The sequence below is a fragment of the Delphinus delphis genome, chromosome 13, assembly GCF_949987515.2.
Source record: "Delphinus delphis chromosome 13, mDelDel1.2, whole genome shotgun sequence".
In the NCBI taxonomy this organism is placed as follows: Eukaryota; Metazoa; Chordata; class Mammalia; order Artiodactyla; family Delphinidae; genus Delphinus; species Delphinus delphis.
Window position 1 is genome coordinate 1,314,158 of NC_082695.1, and position 16,122 is coordinate 1,330,279.

Genomic DNA, 16,122 nt, shown 5'->3' on the forward strand with positions numbered 1-16,122 from the left:
CGTTGGAATCTTGTTAGAAATTACATTGAATCTAAATGTAATTAAAATGAGAATTTAATTACATTACTAAAATGAGAAATTATGAACGATATAAGTAACCAAAATATTTCCTGTTGAAACATGAAAACATGATTTCCAAATTGATTCAACTTGTAATATGTCTCTGAGAAGTAAGAAGTTGTTTTAGTTTCTGCGGACTGTTGAATTGCTCTTTACATCAATATTTCCTCTATCTTAAAACAAACCGGAACGGCTTCTGGATGGCATTGACCCCTTCAGCGTGGGAAGGTCGTCTTGACAAACTTGCTTCCAAGGCTGCCTCCAAGGTGATTCACTCCGTCAAGTCTATAGTATCTCCAAATCTACATGTCGAACTTCAGGATTTCGTTTTTTCAGTTCCTTCTCAAGTCTATCTACTTCACCTCCTAAAGTATCAATAATATTTTCTCCATGTTTAAGCGTAAAGGTCTCTAGTTCTTCAGGAGTCTTCCCTTCTTGAACTTCTTGTAGCATTTAGTCAAAAATCTTGTTTTTCCAAATATGATCTTGTAACAACTCGTCCATCGAAATCTACTCCTGCCTTAAATCTTACGTTCCCTAATCCTAGATCTGTGGCTTTAACATCACGAATTGCGCTTACTCATGGGTCGTTCTCCAGGAGTTCAAGTAAGAACAAGTTGTACTTGTCCTGGCTGGATGGATCGCCCTAAGAGTGCTTCTGTGTTAGTGTAGATGAGGAATGCTGAGACCACACCTAATAAGGCGCCCACACCCGAAGAACCTAGCTGTCGTACGGCGGATTGCCTGAACCTAGGCTGTCGCACAGCGGATTGCCTGAACCTAGGCTGTCGCACAGCGGATTGCCTGTTACAGAAGCAAGGCCCATACAAGTGGCTGCTTTGTCACTCCCAACGCTGCTGCAGTGTCCTCCAATAATATAACATTTGTACTAGGATCACGGCTTTCCATTACACAATTGTAAAATGACATTTCTTTGGCCTGAGCGCTCTTACGAAGCTCATTTGCAGCAACAAGGCTGGGGCAGGGGAAGCAGATGCTGGGAATCCTGGATCCTGCTGAGGGGAGCCTCTGTCTGGGGGGAGGTCGTGGCTTTACTGCTCTGTGGGGTTAACTCCCTGTTCATTAAAATGAACCAACTATGGTGAGGATGTGGGGAAAAGGGAACCTCCTACACTGTTGGTGGGAATGTAAATTGGTGCAGTGACTGTGGAAAACAGTATGTTATTGAGTTTCTTGTTTCGGTACGTTGTGTGGTATTTTTCATAAAATGACTGGTAATTTTTTTGTTTAAAATCTGAGCCTACTGATAGGAATGATGATCTGAGTTTGAACCTTTCAGATGATGACATGGGAAGCTTGACAATGACTTTAATCAAGGAGGCAGAACTATGTGCTAGAGACTGTGGTCCTGATGACGCTGCGGAGCCCTGACTGCAGCTCTGCCTGGAATTGGTACTAACATAGTCTTTTCAAAAATGCAAGCAAAACAAAAACAAAAACAACAAACCCTGTTTGCTGCTTAAGCGAGAAAGAATCAGGTTTAAGTCACTGGCAGCCAGGAGTGACTTATAAAACTATCTTCTCCAAGCCTTTTGGAATTTTTGCCTCCTGTCTGGCACCTGTTACCATGACAACCGCACATACTGTAATGAGCTGGTCCCCTGAGTAAAGGAGGTGAAGAGGCAGCTTATGGTGTTCGTCTCCTGAAGCTTTATCAACTGCAGTGTCTTGAGATTAGATTCTCTAGCCATGACAGACTTCCAGATGTTTCAAAGATCCCGAATGACCAGATGTTACCCTTAAAAAGGACAGCCTATCTGAGGAGAACTTAAACCCCATGTGCACAGGGAGCAGTACAGAAAGAATCAGCAAAAGTGTGTCCACACTGTCCTGGGACATCTTCCTTATTTCCTAGGTGTGAAGACTCTGCTTTGGGATTTCCCCCTTATTCCTGAGGTGTCCGCTCTAGCCTGGGATGTCTCCCTGATTACCCATGTGTGTCTACCCTGACCTGTGGCCTCTGCCCTAATTCCCCACTTTGTCTGCTTTGATCTGGGATGTCACCCTAATATCACCCTTTGTCTCCCCTGAATAAGATTTCTCCCAAATCACCCAAGCATGTCTAAGCTTACCTGGGACGCCTCCCTATTTCCCCAGAAGCGTCTACTCTAACCTGAAATTTCTCCTTAATTCCCCAACTGCTTTACTCTTTCTGGGATGCCGCTCTAGTTCCCCAGGTGTGTCAACCCAACCTAGGGTGTTTCCCTAATTCCCCAGGTGTGACTACTTCAACCTGGGCTCTTTCTCTAATTTCCTAGTTGTGTCTACACTGACCTGATATGTCTCCCTAATTTCCCGGGTTCTTGCCCCATTTGAAAAATGCATTTCTCAAAGAGGCAAAAGAGGCAAAAACTGCAAAAAAAAACAGGTACAAAATTTATTATCAGAGACATAGCACAACATGTGGGAGAGCACACAGAGAAACAGTTTATGTAGGACAGAAGCAGGGCAGAGAAGTGGTGTGGGCGTCCTCCCTAATGAGGAGGAGTGCAGTGAAGAGGTGGCTAAGTCACTCATATAGGGGCAGTTCTTCTGGGTCTTCGTGTACCTGTGACCAGTTATCCTGTTTCCTTTCCACACCTGACATGTCCTAGGGCTCTCCCAATATGCGTGTGCGTATTTTTGCCAAGATGGTCCAGCATAGAGGCCTGTGGGAGGCTTGACGACGCCTATTACGGGATGGCGCTCGCTCTCTTTTTGACCCCCGAGGACCCTTCCTACGCAGGTACAGTCAGGGAGGTTTCCTTGACCTCAGGAGTGGTAGATGTGGTCGTCTTATCTCTTTACTCCAGCAGGGCTCAGCTCCTGCCATTAGCTTTATCCTTGGAGTGTCCGGGGGAAACAAAGCTCCAATTTACTCTGCTTGACCGACACCAGCTTCTCTGCCCCGGGGCCCACTTACCTCTCACCTCAATTCTGGTTCCTCTCTCTAATTACCCTGGCGTGTCTATACTCACCTGGGATATCTAATATCTGTCTGACCTAGAATGTTTCATGAATGCCCTAGGTATGTCTACACCGACAAGGAAGACTCTAATTCCCCAGGTGCTTCTACCCTGGCCTGGAATGGCTCCCTAATTCTTCAGGTGTGTCTACACAGAACTGGGATGTCTCACCAAATTTTCAGGTGCATCTATCCTAATTTTGATGCCAGCCTAAACATGCTTGTGTGTCAGCAGTAATCTAGGATGTCTGATTCCACAGATTTGCCTTCTATGAACTGTGATGCCTTTCTATTTCCCCAAGTGTGTCTTCCCCAACAAGGAATGTCTCCTCTGTTCCACTGAAATGTCAGTCATAACCAGGGATGTCACCCTAACTCCCCAAGTGTAACTATTCTGAGCTGGATTATCTCTCTAGTTCACCAGGTGTGTCTACCCTTACCTGGCATGTGTCATTTTTTTTCTTCCCCATGTCTCTACTCTAACCTCACACGTCTCTCTAAACCCCCAGATGTGTCTACACTGGCCTGGGAAGTCTCCTTTATTCCCCAGTTGTATTATCAATAATGTCTCACCTAATTCCTCAGGTAGGTCTATACTGAACTGGTATATCTCCCTATTTCCCAAGATGCGTTTACACTGATGTGGGATGTCTCCCTTATTCCATATGAGTTTCCATCTTGACCTGGGATGTCACGGTAATTTCCCAGGTGTGTCTCCCCTAACCTTTAATGTCTTGCTAATTCTCCCAGCTTGTCAACCCTGACTTGAGACCTCTCCGTTATTCCCCAGTTATGTCTACTCTGACCTGAGTTGTTCCCTTAATTCCCTTGGTGTGTCTACCTTGACCTTAGATGTCTCTCTATGTCCTCTGTGTCTTACCTCTCACCTGTGATGTCTCCCTAGCTCCTCAGGGATGTCCACCTTATTGTAGGACGTCTCCTTTGTTCTGCATGTTTAACTGCCCTGATCTGTGGTGTCTCCCTCCTTCACCTGATATGTCTACACTAACCTGAGATGTCTTTCTAATCCCAGGTATGTCTGCTATCAAAAGTAAATTTAGTGAATTTTTCTTTATATGAATATTTTATTGAGTGAGAAGCAGAGTTTTTGGAAACAGGGAAACATCCCAATTGAAATGGCTAAGAAACTTGACTCTCAGTAGCTCCAGGTAGCTTATAAGGCACGAACCTGCAAGTACATTCATTGTTTTCCGTTGTGCTTTGCTTACCAGACACTTACATCTCTTTTCATCACATGAGCTTACTTGACTGTAGCTGATTAGCTTGAAAGCTGTAATGTCGTTCTGACATGAATAAACTTGAGTTTTGTTCAAGATCAGAGTCAGAATTTCTGGAATCAGGACAGTTTTAAATTTTGGTTACATAACTATGGGTCTTTTTTAAAAATTGAAGTATAGTTGATTTAAATATTGCACTAGTTTCAGATGTACAACATGGTGATTCATTATTTAATAGATTATAATTCATTTAAAGTGATTATAAAATAATGGCAATATTTCCCTGCACTGTACAATATACCCTTGTAGCTTATTTATTTAACACAGTAGTTTGTACCTCTTAATCCCCTACCCCTATCTTGCCCCTCCCCCATTCCCTCTCCCTACTGGTAACCACTAACTTGTTCTCTGTATCTGTGAGTCTCTTTCTGTTTTATTATATTAATTTGTTTTATTTTTTAGTTTCCAGATATAAGTCATAACATACAGTATTTGTCTTTCTCTGTTTGACTTATTTCACTAAGCATAATACCCTCTTGGTCCATTCATGTTGTTGTAAATGACATCATTTCATTCTTTTTTATGGCAGAGTAATATTCCGTGCTATCTATTTATCTATATACACGTATATATGTGTATATATATACTCTACACTAGATATATATAATAAGTACTATAAATACCATATACATATATATATATCACATCTTTTTTATCTATTCATCTGTTAATAGACATTTAGGTTGCTTTCATATCTTGGCTATTGTAAATAATGCTGCTATGAACATTGGGGTGCATATATCTTTTTAAATTAGTGTTTTCATTTTCTTCAGATATATACCCAGGAGCGGAATTGCTGGGTCACATGGTAGTTCTATTTTTAGTTTTTGAGAAACCTCCATACTGTTTTCCATAGTGGTTGCACCAACTTACATTCACACCCACAGTGTACTGGGCTTCCCTTTTCTCCACATCCTTGCCAGCATTTGTGATTTGTAGACTTTTTGATGACAGCCATTCTGACAGGTGTGAGGTGGTAGCCACTGTGGGTTTGATTTTTCTTGCTCTGATGATTAGCAATATTGGCCATCTGTGTATCTTCTTTGGAAAAATGTCTATTAGGTCTTCTGCCCATTTTTAAGTTGGGTTGTTTGTTGTTTTGATATTAAGTTGTATGAGCTGTTTATATATTTTTGGATATTAGCCTCTTATCAGTCATATCATTTGCAAATACTTTTTCCCATTCAGTAAGCTCTCTTTCATTTTGCCAATGGCTTCCTTTCCTGTGCAAAAGATTTTAAGTTTAATTAGGTCCCATTTGTTTATTTGTACTTTTGTTTCCTTTGCCTTAGGGGACATATCCAAAAATATTGCTATGATTTATGTCAAAGAGTGTTCCGCCTATGTTTTCTTCTAGGAGTTTTATGGTTTCTGTCTCACATTTAGGTCTTCAACCATTCTGAATTTATTTTTGTATATGGTGTAGAAAATGTTCTAATTTCATTCTTTTACATGTAGCTGTCCAATTTTCTCAGCACCGCTTATTGAAGGGACTGTCTCAAGGTATTTTCTGATTTCTTTGATTGTTTTCATTGACCCACTGATTTTTTAGTAGTATGTTGTTTAGTCTCCACATGTTGTGTTTTTCCCATTTTTCTTCCTGTAATGATTTCTAGTTTCATACCATTGTGGTCAGAAAAAAATGCTTGTTATAATTTCTATCCTCTTAAATTTGTTGAGACTTCTTTTGTGGCCTAGCATGTGATGTATCTTGGAGATCATTCCACGTGTACTTGAAAAGAATGTGTATCTGCTCTCTTTGGGTGGAACGTTTGTAGATATCTATTAAGTCCTAGTGGTCTAATGTGTCGTTCAAGACCACAGTTTCCTTATCGATTTTCTATCTGGATGATCTGCCCATTGAAGTAAGTGGGGTGTTTTTTTAAAAAAATTATTTATTTATTTATTTTTGTCCGTGTTGGGTCTTCGTTGCTGCACGTGGGGTTTCTCTACTTGCGGCGAGCCGGGGCTACTATTTGTTGGTGTGTGGGCTTCTCATTGAGGTGGCTTCTCTTGTTGCAGAGCATGGGGTCTAGGCATGTGGGCTTCAGTAGTTGTGGCACGTGGGCTCAGTAGTTGTGGCTTGCAGGCTCTAGAGTGCAGGCTCAGCAGCTGTGGTGCACAGGCTTTGTTGCTCCACAGCATGTGGGATCTTCCTGGACCAGGGCTCAAACCCGTGTCCCCTGCATTGGCAGGTGGATTCTTAACCACTGTGCCACCAGAGAAGCCCCATAAGTGGGGTGTTAAAGTCCCCTACTATAATTGTACTACTGGCAATTTCTCCCTTTATGTCTGTCAATGTTTGCTTTATATTTAGGTGCTCCTATATTAGGTGCAAATATGTCAATAAGTGTTATATCCTCTTCTTCTAAGGACCCCTCTATCACTTTATAATGCCCTTCTTTGTGTTTTGTTAGAGACTTTGTTTTAAAGTCTATTTTGTCTCATATGAATGTTGCTCTCCCCACTTTCTTGTCGTTTCCATTTGAATAAGATAATTTTTCCCATCCCCTCACTTTTAGTCTGTGTGTGTCTTTAGTTCTTAAGTGAGTCTCTTGTAAGCAGCCTATAGATGGGTTTTGGTTTTTATCCAATCATCAACTCTATGTCTTTTGATTGGAATATTTAGCCCATTGACATTTAGAGTGGTTACTGTTAGGTATGTACTTATTGCAATTTTGTTACTTGTGTTTTAGTTGTTTCTGTAGTTCTTCAATGACCTTTTCGTCTTCTTTTAGCTTCTTCCCTTGTGGTTTGATTATTTTCTTTAGTAGGAGTATGCTTGAGTTCCTTTCTCCCTAGTTTTTGAGTATCTATTGTAGGCTTTTGATTTGTGGTAACCATGTGATTCATATATATTGCCCTAAACCTACTTGTTTTTTTTTTTTTTTTTTTGCGGTACGCGGGCCTCTCACCGCTGTGGCCTCTCCCGTCGCGGAGCACAGGCTCCGGATGCACAGGCTCAGCGGCCATGGCTCACGGGCCCAGCCGCTCCGCGGCATGTGGGATCTTCCCGGACCGGGGCACGAACCCGCGTCCCCTGCATCGGCAGGTGGACTCTCAACCACTGCGCCACCAGGGAAGCCCAACCTACTTGTTTTAAACTGGTAGTCAATTAAGTTCAAAAACATTCTAAAACATTCTAAAATAGCTACACTTTTTAAATTTAACTTTTTACACTTTTTTTTCTTAATTTGTTACACTTTTTTTTTTTTAACTTCCCTCTCTGGACATCTGAAGATCATGAACCAGAATCTCAGTAGGTTCTTCTGATGATTCTTGTTCATGTAGTTTTTGTTGTTCAATTCACATGGAGATCATTTGATTAGTCAATGACTGCTGAAAAGCACTGAGGACACATGAGAAAATACAACACAAAAGGGATATTATTAATATGATTAATAGGAGGATAATATCAAGTGTTTTAAAAAATACTCCAAAGCCAAGATGTACATTTGCCCAAATTTAAACAACTAAAGTATCAAATGGGGAACTACCATACGACCCAGCAATCCCACTACTGGGCATAAACCCTGAGAAAACCATAATTCAAAGAGAGTCATGTACCACAATGTTCATTGCAGCTCTATTTACGATAGCCAGGACATGGAAACAACCTATGTGTCCATCAACAGATGAATGGATACAGAAGATGTGGCACATATATACAATGGAATATTACTCAGCTATAAAAAGAAACGAAATTGAGTTGTTTGTAGTGAGGTGGATGGACCTAGAGTCTGTCATACAGAGTGAAGTAAGTCAGAAAGAGAAAAACAAATACTGTATGCGAACACATATATACGAATCTAAAAGAAAAAATGGTTATGAAGAACCTAGGGGCAGGACAGGAATAAAGACGCAGACATAGAGAATGGACTTGAAGACATGGAGAGGGGGAAGGGTATCCTGGGATGAAGTGAGAGAATGGCATGGACATATATACACTACCAAATGTAAAATGGATAGCTAGTGGGAAGCAGCCGCATAGCACAGGGAGATCAGCTTGGTGCTTTGTGGCCACCTAGAGGGGTGGGATAGGGAGGGTGGGAGGGAGACGTAAGAGGGAGGAGATATGGAGATATATGTAAATGTGTAGCTGATTCACTATCTTATAAAGCAGAAACTAACACACCATTGTAAAACAATTATACTCCAATAAAGATGTTAAAAAATATATCAAGTGGGTTATAATTGGATTCATTTTTTACTTTTCAAAGTCAATCTGCATTGTTTTGCATAATTTTTAATTGGCTCCTGACTTTTCTGAGTTATTTATATCAGCAAAACATGATGTATTAACAATAATGTATATTTCTTCCTGTTCAGATAGTAAATAGTCTGAGGCTATGCAATTGTTTAATATATAACTCTGGTAAAGAGTTTATAGATTCTCATTGTAATTTTAGATATTTTGAAACATATAAGGTCACCCCTAACGAGTTTCAAGCAGGTGGGGCATGGGCACCAGGTGGTCTCGGGGCTGGAGCACAGCCGATCCCTGGAAGGTGTGGGCAAAGCCCCATCACTCACTTCTCTCCTGCCCTAGCCCTGTGACCTGAGGCCAGCTCTGTGAAGACAAACCCGCTACCGTGGGTGGCGCTGAGTAGCAGCTGCCCTTTCAACAGGGCATGAACTGCCTTCCCGATGTCCTCCCCCGTGCAGGGGTGCAGGCACTGCAGGACACCTGCCCATCTCACAGCTGGGTCTCAGCAGCTGGACCCCAAGTTGGGGAGTTTGCAAGGCTGCTTCCAATCCAGAGAGGTCTGGGTTGGATCCCGGCTCACTCCCTGTGAACACGGACTGTCCCTCCACCTCTCCCCAGGAAAGGGCTCTGGTTGGTACATCTCCTGCCGTGATGGGTTGGGGCAATCATGGCAGCGCACATCCTTAGACGCGGCTTTCAGACACTGGGCTTGGGGCTTTATTGTACAATCCCATTCACCTCCTCGGTCCCCCTGGGGTAGGGGCCAGTCCTCTTCTCCATTCACAGCGGAGGAAACTGAGGCTCAGGAAGAAGGAGCAGCGTGATGTGCTGGGAGATACACAGCAACCAGCTCTCCTGTAAAGCACCCTGACTCACAGAGCTTCCTGTGTTCCCTGGGGTAAATACTCCCAACACATCTGATTTCAGCAGTTTAAGAGCTGCTTCACAAAAGCCCCAAACAGCTAACAATCTGTTCTCAGAGGCTGGTGTGAAAAATGTCATTCAGATCTCTGCCCGTTTTTTGATTGGGTATTTTGTTGCTGTTGAGTTCTCTATATATTTTGGATATTAACCTCTTATTGGATCTATGATTTGCAAATATTTCTCTCATTTGGTAGGTTATTTTTTTGTTTTGTTGATGGTTTCCTTTGCTGTGCAGAAGCTTTTTAGTTTGATGTAGACTCATTTGTTTATTTTTGCTTTTGTTTCCTTTGCCTAAGGAGACAGATCCAGACACATCCAGAAAAGGTAATGCTAAGACCGATGTGGTGTATATATGTACACCACACACAATGAAATACTATTCAGCCACGAAAAAGACGAACTCTTGCCATTTGCGTTAACATGGATGGAACTCCAGGGTATCATGCTAAGTGAGATAAGTCAGATGGAGAAAGACAAATACTGCTTGGTTTCACTCATATGTGGAATCTAAAAAGCAAAGAAAGAAACAAAACAAAATAACTGAACGAGACAAACCAAACCAAAACAGAAACATAGATACAGAGGACAGAGCAGTGGTTACCAGAGCGAAAGGGGTTGGGGGGGTAGGGAGAGTAGAGGGGATCATGTGTGTGGTGAGGGATGGAGACTAAAATTGTGGGGGTGAGCGCACTGTAGAGTATATAGAAGTAGAAGTATAGTGTTGTACACTTGAAACTTATAGAATGTTATAAACCAGTGTTACCCAATAAAGCATAATTTTTTTTTTAAAAAGCAGCTGGTGTGAGCGTCACAGCACCCTGGTAAAAGCGAGGGCGCACAGCCAGGGGAGGGAGAGCTGGAACTCCACTCAGCTCCTTGGGATCCCTCCGTCCCCAGCACCCAGCTGCCCCTGCACTGCTCTTGGGACATGGCCCGGCCGCAGGCTGCTGAGCCAGATGTGCTCATATCACAGGGGGGTGAAATGGCGTGAGGCCAGCAGATGCCAGCTTGTGAGAGCTGATTTTTACATCTTAAATTTTCAGGAACTCTATGAGCCAATTGGTAGCTTAAAAATGAGTCCTGGGGGAAAATATCTATGCCACAGAAAACTGACAAATGCTATGAACGTCTCCCCCACCCCACAGGGACAGTTGTCAAACACTTAGCATCACGACTCTGCCTTTAACCGACGACAGTGTCGGGTGTGGGGTGTGACTCAGCTCCCGAGATTCCACTCAGAGACGTGGTGACACTCCCTGCCCCGGTACCATCGCACTGAGGGCCACGTGGACACCACACTTTGCTCAGCTCTGTCCCCTCCCAGCCTGGCTCCCGGCCCCTCACCAGCTCTCCGAGAGAGCCTCTGACCACATGGCTCATCCCCGGGTCCTCACCGCAGCATCTGCTCCTGGGGTCCAGGTCAGGCTGGCCTCCTGGACCCCACGGCCGTGCCCTCCACCAGCATGCAGCTGAGTGTGTGCCAGGCGTCTTTGCCATTGATGGTGATGTTTTCATTGTTCTGTGTGATTCTGGTTGGCTTCCCCCTAAGGGGGCACAGTCAGCAAAAGCTAGAATATTGCAGCAAAACCAACAAACTAAATACCGTGTTCACAGGATGGCTGTAAAGACAGTGGTGAAGTTGGCTCCACAAACAGGTACAGAGGATGGATGGTATGAAACTGGTGGGGGGAAACCAGTTGTATAAACGGAGAAAAAAGACTAAGTCCCCACCCACACCGCTAGCAAAGGTGGGATCTAGGTGGATTACAAACCTACATAGGAAAGGAAATAAAGCAGCGGGTTATATAGGACGCTGGTGAACGTGGAGCTGGCAAGTATATTTTAAACAAATTTAAAACGTATGAGCCAGATCGTTAAATGATTAATTTTCTTACATCTAAGTAAGGATGTCTGTTCATGAAGGAAATCATGGAAATTAACAGACCACTGATAGGTGGGAGAACACCTTTGTAATGCTTGAAACTGGTAAACAGTCAATGCTAGAATACACAATGTAACTGAAAATCAACAAGAGAAAGAGAGAATTCCCACAAATGGACGTGAAGGTATTAACAGATAATCATCAGCGACTGAAACCTCAAAATACTAACGAGCTTATGCCAAGGTGCTCCAAATCGCTGGTCACGAGGGACATGCAAATGAACCCTGCAAAGCGATACCCGTTTACACCTAATAGACGGGCGGCAATTAGGAAACTGGCAACGGCCAGTGTTGCTGGGGAGATGGGGACACAGGCACTCCAGTGCCCGGCAGGCGGGAGGGTAGAGGGAGCACCCATCCTGGAGAGGAACCTGGCATTATTTAGTCAGACCAAGTACAGGAAGTCTCTATTAGCAGGGGTCCCCCCTCCCCTGCCCCCAAGCATGAGTCTGGGGAGATGCTGACACAGGCCCACGAGGGACACGTAAGAGGATGTTCTCTGAGCGTGTGTGTGGTGGCCGGGAGTTGGAGGCTACCTGGGAACGTGGAGGGAAAATGTGGTGGGTGCCTGACCCCGAGCAGGATGCAGCCTGAAAAACAAGGCAGTCGCTGTGCACTTAGCGACGTGAGCATCTGGTCACAACATAACTATTTGTGGGACTTCCCTGGTGGTCCAGCGGTTAAGACTCCATGCTACCAATGCAGGGGGCCTGGATTCAATCCCTGGTCAGGGAACTAGATCCCACATGCCGCAAGTAAGAGCCCACATTCCGGGCTTCCCTGGACATGGGTTCGAGCCCTGGTCCGGGAAGATGCCACGTGCTGCAGAGCAACTAAGCCCGCGTGCCACAACTACTGAAGCCCACACGCCTAGAGCCTGTGCTCCGCAAGGAGAGGCCACCACAATGAGAAGCCCGCACACCGCAACGAGGAGTAGCCCCCGATCGCCGCAACTAGAGGAAGCGCACGTGCGGCAACAAAGACCCAACGCAGCCAAGAATGAATAAATAAATAACATAACATAATTATTCATAAAAATAAAGTGTCATAAACAGAATGAAAATATATGCCCACAAAACAGCACTGGACATTTTACAAGAACACATTCAAGTAAAAAGATAGTCATTAAACACAGTTCAAGGATGTCCGAGGAGTGAAATCTTAGGAAAGAGTCTCAATAAACACACTCAAATTAATAACATAAAAGTTCGATAAACATCAAATACCAGTAAACACAATTCTGTGATTTCCTAAGAGCAGAAGAGGAATGGATTCAAGGGGAATAAAGAAACAATCAAACCAGACGGAATCCACCTGCAGAAAAATGACACGGAATCTGTGTAGTGTGATTAGTTCACCACACTTGTCTTGAGGTCCGATAAAGAAGGTGAAGATGGAAGCAGCAAAAGAGGGGCTGTGAGACCAACGGAGGCCCCTCCAAAGTGGACATCATTCTTTTCATCCCCCATCAGCACAAGAGAACAATGGAGGCCCCCCCACCTCAGGCCTGCCCCGCCCTTCCACCCTGGCCCCGCCCCTCAGGCTTGCCCCCGCCCCCAGCCTGGCCCCACCCTCATCCCCCCACCTGGGCCTTCCCCACCTTGCACACAGCACACCTACCATGAGCTCAAATGGTCTGGCAATGGGTGGGATGGCCTCTCCTTTGCGGGGTGCAGTCCGGAGCCTTCACAACCCTGGGTCTGCACAGGCCTGAACAGGGGGTCCGAGGCCCCTTCACTGGTGCAAACCCAGACCCTGTGGAGATGGGCGGGTGTGCAGCTCTAGGACCCCGGGCATTTGCTCCCTATGTCCACTTCCCCACTGTCCTTCCTCCCGTCCACCTGTAGGGAGCCCCGGGAAGACCAACGTCGTCCTGTCCCCCTCCTGGGGAGGAACCTACAGGGATGGGGGTCCCACAGTTCCCTCCCCAACGCCCCCAGCCCTGCGCAGGCCTTCGTGCAGGGAAACATCAGGACATCGACACTCTGTGCGCAGAGACCGTTCTGCGGAGACTGTAAAAATGACGGATGGTGGCTGATGGTGGTTGAAGCCAGGTCGGTGGTGTCAGCGATGTTTCTCTGCATTTCTCACCGTGTTTCAATTTTGCCTCAAATACGAAGAGTTTAGAGTCGGGATGATGGGGCCCCGTCTGCGGAGGTGGCCTTGAGAGAAGGCGAGGGGTCGGCAGGGTGGGCGCCGGACTGGAGGCGGCTCCCTCTCCGGGTTTCCAGGGTGGGCGGTGCTGCGGGAGTGGTGGCGCCTCTGAACCTCAGGAGTTCCTTCTGCACGACCAGCCCGGCGGGGTCCACCTCCCGGGGCTCTGGGTGTCATGTCCTAAGCTCTGGGGAATGTGTCCACTTTCATCCATCTGCACTGCTACCCTCCCAAGCGCTGTCACCTTTGTCAGGTTACCTGCAGGCTCCTGACTTCCGCCCACACCCAGCCCATTCTCTGCTCGGCCAGAGTCATTAAAGACTGAACTGAATAAAGTCATCTCCTCGCTTAAAATCCCTTCAGTGGTTTCCCTCTGCTGCCAACCTCAAATGCGGTAAAGGCAGGATCTAGGCAGGAAAGTGGAGACTGGGTCACACCCGCGGTGGCAGAGCTGGGAGGGCAGGGGGTGGCTCGGGCTGGAGGGGCAGAGATCGTGGGTGACGGCAGAGAAGAGCCACCGCAGGGCCAGCTCCGCGCAGCTCCCAGGGCCGGGGGCCAGCGGGGCGGGGCCCAGGAGCAGCCTGGGCGCGGGACCACCGCCCACCGTGGAAGGACCCCTGGGGACCCCAGCACTGCGGCGGACGGCACCAGCAGGGGTGGGAGCCCGAGGAGGGGGCTCTGCAGGGCAGCTGGGGGAGCTGGAGGGAGACCTCCTTGCTCAGGGGCCCCTCCCACCTCGGGTCCCGCGGAGCCCCTGTGGTCAGGAGCTGGCAGGGTCCTGCGCAGGGCAGTGCGTCCACGGACCCCAGCTCCCGATGCAGAGCGAAGCAGGATGGGGGCTGGGGCGTTGTGTCAGCAGGACATCCAAGCACTGAGGCCGACAGGGCCCTGAGATGTCCCCCCGCCCCCTCCCCAGCACGGGCTGTGGTCCGGCCTCGCTGGACCCTGTGTGTCCCGTCACCGTGTCCCTCCCCCTCAGGCCCTGGCCTCCTGCCCCTCTGCCCTCAAGCCTGCCCTGCTGTCCTGGTGGGCCTTCCCCAGCCCTCCTGTCTCTGCTCCAGCCTCCCTCCCCCGGGAAGTGCTCCTGCCCTGTGTCCCTGAGGTCAGGTCCCCCGGGCTGTCCTCTCCTTCATCCCACTCAGCACAGCTGACAAGGTAACCTCTGGTCCATACTGTCCCCTCTAGACGCAGTGCTTGTGTTCAGGGACCACCCTTCCCTGCTGCCTTGCGCACAGTAGGTGCTCATTAAATACTTCTTGGGTGAATGGGTAGTGGGTTACTGGGGTCTTAGAGCTGGGAGAGGGATCTGGGTCTGGCTGGGGCACCTGCAGCAGCCCCGGTGTCACCCTGGGCAGTCCCTGCGGGGAGCCAACCCTGGCTACGCAGACAGCCGCCTATGACAGGAAAGGAATAGACAGAGGGGCTGGCGCTGCTCAGGGAGCCAAGAAGCAAGTAGGGGCCAGAGCCAGAGCGACACTGCAGAGGCGTTCCTGCTGCGAGGAGCCCCGCCCAGCACCCGGGGCCAGCAGCTCGTGGGCACTCCGTCGTGGCGAGTGTGAAAGTGGACCCTGTTCTTCCTAACGCGCCTGGGGGCTGCCAGGGAAGTGGGGGGCACGGGGCTGGTGACAGGAAGCATCTGGTCCACAGAGGACAGAGGATGGAGGGGGTCATCCATAGGTTACCCTCCCTCAGCCCTGGACAGGAGGGAACAGTGACGGGTGTCGTCCCCTCACCCCTCTCCACCCCCATCCCACTAGGGAGGTCTGATCCACGCTCCCCAGGTCCCCTGCTGCCGTCCTGGTCCAGGCAGCCGTCCCTTCCCACCTGGACGACCACAGTGGCCTCGCTGTGTAGTCGAGGCCGTCACACGTCCACGTCAAGTTGTGTGAGTTCAGATACGTGCCCTTGGGAAGAAACCAAGAGGTGGGTGCCGGTGGGGACGCTGCCCCGAGGGTGAGACGCGCATGGCTCTCCCTTATGTGGTGGATTCGTGCGCCATGTGGGCTGCGTCCTGGCACAGAGCGTGCTTGGGCAAAACTGCCTTTACAAACCTCTGAGATCAGCCATGAAACCAATACCCAACAGCTTTGCAAAACGCGTACAGAATAGATGCAAATGTATTCAGAATGCAAAATACATACTGAAATGAACAACGTGTCATAAACAGTACATGTGTACATTTCATTTTACAGCTCAATTTGAATTATTTCTCTTCTTTTTTTCTGGCAAAATGCATATATTTGAATTCTTAGGAATTAAACGTGGATTTGGTGAGAACACAGTCGTTCAGTCTCAGAAGGGCCAGCAGAGAACAGGCTCCACTTCACACAGCACAGACACAGCCCGGCAGGTGCACATCTCACATCAGGCACAGGAACCGGTGATGCTGTCACCTGGCCCGGCAGCTCCACGGGGGAAGCCCCATGCGCTGGGGCTGTCGTGAGCCGGGCACCGTCTGAGCACTTTCCACGCAAGGCCCACTCGACCTGCAGGACCCGCGGGAGGCAGGTTTATCGCTGTCCTGTTACAGACAGGATGCCGTGACATTCAGCTCCTGCCCCAGGAATACAGCC

General features: G+C 47.4%; 1 pseudogene; it reads right to left on the minus strand.

Moving 5' to 3' along the window:
- Positions 1-345: 345 nt before the first annotated feature.
- LOC132436390 (proton-coupled zinc antiporter SLC30A9, mitochondrial-like) overlaps positions 346-16,122 on the minus strand; it is a 49,946-nt pseudogene continuing 34,169 nt past the window's right edge.